General features: G+C 38.6%; 1 non-coding gene across 1 annotated transcript; it reads right to left on the bottom strand.

Annotated features, from left to right (window-relative positions):
* Positions 1 to 547: 547 nt before the first annotated feature.
* LOC132655045 (U6 spliceosomal RNA) lies at positions 548 to 650 on the bottom strand. The gene has a single exon (XR_009592627.1). It is a non-coding gene; the product is annotated as a U6 spliceosomal RNA (small nuclear RNA).
* Positions 651 to 8911: the final 8261 nt, after the last annotated feature.

The raw sequence follows: 8911 nt of genomic DNA, 5'->3' as shown, positions 1-8911 counted from the left end.
GCAAGGTATTAAAGTAGACGCTGAGACTCATAGCCAAACTTTGTGCAGAGTGCAGGCAATCTTACAAAAGAAGGGGGATAGAAAGACTCCAGGAGCTCCACAAGGAGAGCAACAGAACCAAGAAATCTGGGCCCAGGGTTCTTTTTGAGACAGATACTCCAACTAAGGACCATTCATGGAAATAACCTAGAACACCTACACAGGTATAGCCCATGGCAGCTCAGTATACAAGTGGGTGGTCTAGTAAGGGGAACAGGAACTGTCTCTGACATGAACTCAGTGGCTGGCTCTTTGATCACCTCTCCCTGATGGGGGAGCAGTCCTTACCAGGCCACAGAATAAGACAATGCAGCCAGTTCTGATGAGACATGATAGGCTACTGTCAGATGCAAGTGGAGGAGGATCTCCCTTATCAGTGGACTTGGAGAGGGGCATAGGAGGAGATGACGGAGGGATGGTCTGATTGGAATGGTATGAGGGAAGGCTTTACAGCTGGGATACAGATTGAATAAACTGTAATTAATAGAATAAAGAAAATAAGAATTTAAAAAATGTGGAATGCTTCATCAATTTGGGTGTCATCCTTGTGCAGGGGCCATGTTAATCTTCTTTGTGTTTTTAAGTACTTTATGTTTATACATGTAATGTATATGCATGAACATGTTAATATTAATGCTCATGTAGAAATGAATCTGAAAGCTTCTGCATGCCAAACTCTTCATGGTAGAAAATAGCTTAAATCCTCCTTTTAAAGTTTGTATTGCAGAAGTTTTAAATTTCATAAGAAATTAAATTTATCAGTCATGATCTTTAGCGATACCTGTGCTTCAGGTAATGAACCAAAAGTCACCCTTTCTTCCCTCATAATTTTTGTGTCTGTGTGTATGTGTATGTGTGCCGGTGAGTGTGTGTGTGCATGCATGTGTGTGTGCTTGCATGTGTGTGTGCATGCATGTGTGTGTGCTTGCATGTGTGTGTGCTTGCATGTGTGTGTGCATGCATGTGTGTGTGCATGCATGTGTGTGTGCTTGCATGTACAGGTGCATATAGAAACCAGTGACCTGTCTTGTATATTGCAGCTCATGATCCATATTCATCTTTTCTGAGACAACCTTTGTAGTTCTCCTTAGATTCCCTGATTAGGATAGGATGACAAGCCAGTGAACCCCAGACTCTCCGGTCCCCACCTTCCAAGGGCTGGAGTTACAAGTTCTCTTACATGTGCAGCTTTATCTGTGGGTGCTTGGGGTTCAACTCAGGTCCTCATGCTCTGTGGCAAGTAGTTTATTTATTATCTATCTATCTATCTATCTATCTATCTATCTATCTATCTATCTATCTATCTATCTATTTTTTGCTTTGTATTTGTTTATTTATTTGTTTGTTTATTTATTTGTTTAGTTATTTATGTATTTATTATCGAGATCTATACATTTTTGTGCATCCTGCTGCTGTTTAATAACCTCTCATTTTGAGGCAAAGAACTCTCTTTAGTACCTATCTTAAGGTAGACTTGTGTTCTTCATTTTAAAAGCCCATTTTTCCTGAGTATAGGATTTAAGGAGCTGTTTGTTTGGATTTGTTGTTGTAGAAATAAAATTATTTAGAATCAGTTTGGTTTTTTGGTTTGATATTATCAAGTGAGTGCAGGACACTGCACAATGCTCTGTGTGGCAGAGGTCTTTAATTTCTAGGTACTGGAAATAACTTTTCCAAGCTTTGGACAAGCTTTGGTCATGGTAGCAACTTCTTTCTGATGGGTGCCACTCACTCTCTGTATTTTCCCTACATGGTTTGCACAAGTCAATACTCAACCACTTTTGCTACTGGCATAGGCAACTCATCTTCCAAGCATTTCCCCTGGATGTTTGTGCATTTTCTCTAAATACATGCAACAAGTCAACTTGTGGATAAACAGCTTACGTTCACTCTCTGTAAACTTTGACATCTCTCTAACACAACTCTCTCTTTTAGCAGTGGCAAGTAGTTTAAGAACTGAAATTTTTTTTATCCTTAAAATTATTTTTAATAGTCAATGTATTTTTGTGGCAAAGCAAAAATCAAGAGTGTTTTTGTCATGGTTCTAAAAGTACTTATTTTATTTTTCTAATTAGTTACATTTTGTTAACTCTGTATCCCAGCTGTATCCTGCTCCCTTATTCCCTCCCAATCCCACCCTCCTTCCCTCATCTCCTCCCTGCCCCTTTCCAAGTCCACTGATAGGGGGATAGGGGAGGACCTCCTCCCCTTTCATCTGACCCTGTTTTATCAGGTATCTTCCGGAGTGGCTGCAAAGTCCTCCTCTGTGGCCTAACAGGACTGCTCCTCCCTTGGGGGGTGGGGAGGGCAAGGAGCCAGCCATTGAGTTCCTGTTAGAAATAGTTCCAGTTCCCCTCACTTTGGGAAACCAATTGGTTACTGAGCTACCACGGGCTACATCTGAGCAGAGGTTCTAGGTTATATCCACACATAGTCCTTGGTTGAGTGTCAGTCTCAGAAAAGACCCTGTGCCCGGCTCCTTGTGGAGCTCCTATCCTTTCCACATCACAATAACTCCCTTCTTTCATATGATTCCCTGTACTCTGCCGAAGGTTTGGTTATGAGTCTTAGTATCTGCTTTGAAACACTGCTAGGTAGAGTCTTTCAGATGCCTTCTGTGGTAGTCTCCTGTCATACATTCAATGCACATCCCATTTGTCTTTCTAAATGAGGATTGGTCATCTCACCCTGTGTCTGCTTTCTTGATTATCTTTTTTAGGTATATAGATTTCATTATGTTTATCAAATCTTATAGGTCTATATAAGCGAGTATATACCCTGTTTGTCTTTCTCCTTCTGGGATACCTCACTCAGAATGATCTTTTCTAGATCCCACCATTTGCCTGCAAATTTCATGATTTCCTCCTTTTTGATTGCTGAGTAGCATTCCATTGTGTAAAAATAGCACTATTTCTGTATCCATTCCTCCATTGATGGACATCTGGGTTGTTTGCAGATACTGGCTATTACAAATAAAGCTGCTATAAACATGGTTGAGCAAATGTCCTTGTTGTGTACTTGAGCAAATTTTGGGTATATACCTAACAGTGGTATAACTGGGTCTTGAGGAAGCACTGTTCTTAATTGTCTGAGAAAGCGCCAGATAGACTTCCAAACTGGTTGTTCCAGTTTACATTCCCACCAGCAGTGGAGGAGGGTTCCCCTTTCTCCACTACTTCTCAAGTGTTGACACTTGCGTTTTTCATCTTGGCCATTCTGATGGGTGTAAGTTGAAATCTCAGGGTCGTTTTGATTTGCATTTCCCTAATGGCTAATGAGGTTGAGCATTTCTTTAAGTGTTTTTCTGCCATTTGATATTCCTCTATTGAGAATTCTCTTTTTAGCTCTGTTCCCATTTTTTAATTAGATTACTTGGTTTGTTGCTTTTCAGCTTCTTTAGTTCTTTGTATATATTGGATATTAGCCCTCTGTCAGATAGAGGGTTGGTGAAGATTCTTTTCCAATCTGTAGACAGTCGTTTTGTTTCGATGACAGTGTCCTTTGCTTTACAGAAGCTTTTCAGTTTCATGAGGTCCAATTTATTGATTGGTGCTCTTAGAGCCTGTGCTGTTGGTGTTCTGTTCAGGAAGTTGTCTCCTGTGCCAATGAGTTCAAGGTTCTTCCCCACTTTTTCTTCTAACAGATTTAGAGTATCTGGTTTTATGTTGAGGTCTTTGATCCACTTGGACTTTAGTTTTGTGCAGGGTGATAAATATGGATCTATTTTCATTTTTCTGCATGTAGACATCCAGTTGGATCAGCACCATTTCTTGAAGATGCTGTCTTTTTTCCATTGAATGGTTTTAGCTTCTTTGTCAAAGATAGAGTATTCATAGCTGTGTGGGTTTATTTCTGGGTCTTCTATTCGGTTCCATTGATTCTCCTTTCTAACAACTGAAATTTTATCTCAACCTCAATACAATGTTTTTAAAATCCATACGTGTTTGAACAAATTTCTTTTCTGTAAGAACTATAATATATGATGACAACTGTGCTATTGAAAGTATTCTTATGAGTATCAAAATAATAAATACATTAAAAAGATACAATTAGATTACAATTAGATTAAGGAGAAGAGAATTCATAGAAGTGAGAATGCTTTGCTTTTACTGTGTTTAAGGTGTTAGAGGAACTGTGACAGTTTAGAATTTATTTCCCAAGGCCACGTAGGGAGAAGAAGATCAGAAAAGCTTGACCCCACTGGTGGTTAAATTTCCAGATCAGGACTTGCCCTGAAAGGCTATCTCCTATTTGCAATTACTAAAGGAAGGAATGATAAGGCTTCCTCACCTTCCTATGTAGTACATATTGTTGTTTTCTGAACAAAAAAAGAGAAGGGAGAGAATTTCTCGTGAAGCTGTAATGTTTAGCTAGGCAGTGTGTGAACGTGTACCCCAAAACTTCTCTCACAAGAATGGTTAAACACATACCTCAAGACACTCATTTACAAGTGTCTCTGTGTGTTATTTTCTGGAAATGCAAACTCAGGTGTCTTCTGGAACAAAAAATCTTGTCTGAAGACAACATGACTTTTAAAGCATCAGAACCTCAAAGTAGGGTGCATCTCTAAATTTGGAGTTGGCAGAAAGAAGAATTCTACAAGTAAAGCTATATATTATTTTATGTATTGTGTTCTTCAAACTGTTATTTTGCTATGGTTACTCTATTAAGAAAGTCAGACAAGTTCCTCCAGAGAGTGAGACTCCAACCAAGGATGATGCATGGAGAAGACCTAAAACTCCTGCTCAGATGTAGTCCCTTGGCATCTCAGTCTCCATGTGGGTTTCCCTAGTAAGGGGAGCAGGGGAAGTCTCTGACATGAACTCTCATACCTGCTCTTTGATCACATCCCCTGGGGGGTGCAGCCTATTCGAGCCACAGAGGAAGACAATGCAGACAGTCCTGATTGGCTAGGGTCAGATAGAAGAGAGTATTAGTGGACTAGTGGGAGAAGAGGCAGGGAAGGTGGGATTGGGAGGAGATAAGGGAGGGGGCCACAGCAGGTACACCAAGTGAATATATTGTAAGAAATAATGATAATTAATAAGAAGAAAAAAACAACAAAAAATAAAAGAGAAATTTAGACAAACTAGAAATTATATTCAAGCAGCATGAAACTAGAAAAGGCACTGAGAAATTTTAGAAAGTGTCCAAAGGATTTCTAGAAATTATATTAATGGGACAATTGATATAAATGGAATGATTGTATCATAGTATATCACGGTTCTCAGATGCTAGGCAACACAGCATAAAGAATGAGAACACAGCATAGAAAAAATAAAGATAGACTATGTGGGAGACAGAATGATAGAATAGGAACACAAAGGGATATTATCTATCAGAATTTTAGAGGAAATAAGAGTTTGGTACTTATATATGAAGTGAAAATAACTCAGTGTAATCTACATTTAAAATGGCAAAGAATGTAGTAATCAGACTTTACTTAATATGTAAAGATCATGCTATAGATCATGAAAGACACAGAGATGTTGAAAGAAATTATGAATAATAAATAAACTCCCAAGAAGCAAATTAGACAAATAATATCTTTTTTCATTAATTACAGTTTGTTTACTCTGCATCTCAGCAGTAGCCACTATCTGTCCACTCCCTCTCTCTTCTCTTCCCACATCCCTTCACCCAGTCCATGGACAGGGGAGGTCCTCCTCCCCTTCCATCTGATCCTAGTATATCAGATCTCATCAGGACTGGTTGAGTTGTCTTCCTCTGTGGCTTGGTAAGGCTGCTCTTCTGTCAGGGGGAGGTGATCAAAGAGCAGGTTACTGAGTTCATGTCAAAGACAGTCCCTGTTCCCCTTACTAGGGAACCCACTTGGATACTGAACTGCCATGGGCTACACCTCTCCAGAGGTTCTAGGTTATCTGCATGAATTGTCCTTGGTTGGAGTATCAGTCTCAGAAAAGACAGCTCATCCCAGATTTTTTTTTTCTCTCCTTGTGGAGCTCCTGTCCCTTCCAGGTTTTTCTATCTCCCCCCTCTTTCATAAGATTCCCTGCACTCTGCTCAAAGTTTGGTGATGAGTCTCAGGATCTGCTTTGATATAGTGCTGGATAGAGTTTTTCAGGGGCCCTCTGTGGTAAGCTCCTGTCTTATTCACTCTTTTCACCTTCTTCCGATATCTATCCCATTTACCTTTCTGAATGTGATTGAGCATCTTACCCATGGTCCTCCTTATTAGTTAGCTTCTTTAGGTGTACAGATTTTAGTATGTCTATCCTATATTATATGTCTAATATCCACTTATAAGTGAGTACATACCATCTGTGTCTTTCTGCTTCTGGGATACCTCACTCAGTATGATCTTTTCTAATTCCCACCATTTGCCTGCAAATTTCATGATTTCCTTGTTTTTATTTGCTGAGTAGTATTGCATTGTGTAAATGTTCTATAATTTCTGAATCCATTCCTCAGTTGAGGGACATCTGGGTTGTTTCCAGATTCTGGCTATCACAAATAAAGCTGCTATGAACATGGTTGAGCAAATGTCCTTGTTGTGTACTTGAGCATATTTTGGATATATGCCTAGGAGTGATATAGGTGGATCTATCCATAGTGGTATAGGTAGTGCTATTTCTAATTGTCTGAGAAAGCACCAGATTGATTTCCAAAGTGGTTGCACAAGTTTATATTCCCACCAGCAGTGGAGGAGTGTTCTCCTTTCTCCACAACCTCTCCAGCATGTCTTGTCACTTGAGTTTTTGTTATTAGCCTTTCTGATGGGTATGAGGTGAAATCTCAGGGTTGTTTTGATTTGCATTTCTCTGATATCTAAAAGTATTGAGCACTTCTTTAAGAGTTTCTCTGCCATTCAATATTCCTCTATTGAGAATTTGCTGTTCAACTCTATTCCCCATTTTTCAATGGGATTACTTGATTTGTTATTTTTTACCTTGGTGAGATTTTTATGTATACTGGATATTAGTCCTCTGTCAGATATAAGGTTGGTGAAGATCCTTTCCCAGTCTTTAGCCTGTTGTTTTGTTCTGAAGATAGTGTCCATTGCTTTACTGAAGCTTTTCAGTTTCATGAGGTCCCATTTATTGATCATTGATCTTAGGGTCTGTGCTATTGTTATTCTCTTCAGGAAGTTGTCTCCTGTGCCAATGAGTTCAAGGCTCTTTTCCACTTTTTCTTCTAACAGGTGTAGTGTTTCTGGCTTTATATTGAAGTCTTTGATCTACTTGGACTTACTTTTGTGCTTGATGATAAGTATGGGAATATTTGCATTTTTCTACATGTACACATCCAGTTAGACCATTTGTTGTTAGACCATTTGTTGAAGATGCTGTCTTTTTTCCATTGTATGTTTTTGGTGTCTTTGTAAAAAATCAGGTGCCCATAAGAGTGTGGGTTTATTTCTGGGTCTTCTATTAGATTCTATTGATCCACCAGCCTGTTTCTATACCAGTACCATGCAGTTTTTATTACTGTTTCTCTATAGTACAGCTTGAGATCAGAGATGGAAATACCTCCACAAGATCTTATGTTGTAGAGGATTGTTTTTAGCGATTCTGGATTTCTTGTATTCCATATGAAGTTGAGAATTTTTCTTTCAAGTTCTGTAAAGAATTGTGTTGGTAATTTGATGTGAATTGAGTTGAATCTGTAGATTGCTTTTGGTAAGATGGCCATTTTTACTATGCTTATCCTGCCACACCTTGAGCATGGGAGATTTTTCCATCTTCTGATACTTCTTCTTTTTCTTTCTTCAGAGATTTGAAAGTTTTTTTTTCCATAAAAGTCATGACTTTCTTGTTTAAAATAACAAAAAGGTACTTTATGTCCTTTGTGGCTATTATGAAGGGTGTTGTTTCCCTAATTTCTTTCTCAGCCATTTTGTCTTTCATACAGAAGAGGGCTACTGATTTTTGTTTTTTGCGTTAATTTTGTATTCAGCCACTTTGGTGAAGGTGTTTATCAGCTGTAGTAGTTCCCTGGTAGAATTTTTGGGGTCACTTGGGTATACTATCATATCATCTACAAATAGTGATACCTTGACTTGTTCAGTTCCAATTTGTATCTTCTTGATCTCCTTTCATTGTCTTATTGCTCTAACAAGGCCTTCAAGAACTATGTTGAAGAGTTATGGAGAGAGTGGGCAGCCTTGCCTTGTCCCTGATTTCAGTAGGATTGGTTTAATTTTCTCTCCATTTAGTTTGATGTTGGCTGTAGGCTTGCTGTATATTGCCTTTACTATGTTGGGGTAAGTGCCTTGTATCCCTGATCTCTCTGAGACTTTAAACATGAATGGGTGTTGAATTTTATCAAATGCTTTTTGAGCCTTTAAGAAGATTATCATGTGTTTTTTTTTTTCTTTCGGTTTGTGTATATGGTGGATTATATTTATGGATTTCTGTATATTGAACCACTCCTACATACCTGGGATGAAGCCTATTTGGTCAGAGTGGATGATATTTTTTGATTTCTTGGATTCGGCTTGCGAGTATTTTGTTGAGTATTTTTGCATCAATGTTCATAAGGGAGATTGACCCGAAATTTTCTTTGATGGGTCTTCGTGAAGTTAAGGAACCAAGGTGACTGTGGCATTGGAAAACGAGTTTGGTAGTGTTCCTTTTGTTTCTATTTTGTGGAATAATCTGAAGAGTATTGGTATTAGCTCTTCTTTGAAGGCCTGGTAGAATTTTGTGCTGAAACTGTCAGGTTCTGGGCTTTTTTTTTTTTTTTTTTGGAAGGGATACTTTTGATGACTGATTCTATTTCCTTGAGGCATATAGGAGTATTCAATCCATTTACCTGCTCTTGATTTAATTTTGGTATATGTAATCTATCAAGAAATTTATCCATTTCAAAAATCTGTGCCCAGGGGTCTTTTCTGAGACTGATACTCCAA

The sequence above is a fragment of the Meriones unguiculatus genome, chromosome 6 (genome assembly GCF_030254825.1).
Source record: "Meriones unguiculatus strain TT.TT164.6M chromosome 6, Bangor_MerUng_6.1, whole genome shotgun sequence".
In the NCBI taxonomy this organism is placed as follows: domain Eukaryota; kingdom Metazoa; phylum Chordata; class Mammalia; order Rodentia; family Muridae; genus Meriones; species Meriones unguiculatus.
The sequence above is the reverse complement of the archived record's forward strand: the minus strand, read 5'-3'. Positions and strand labels throughout refer to the sequence as shown.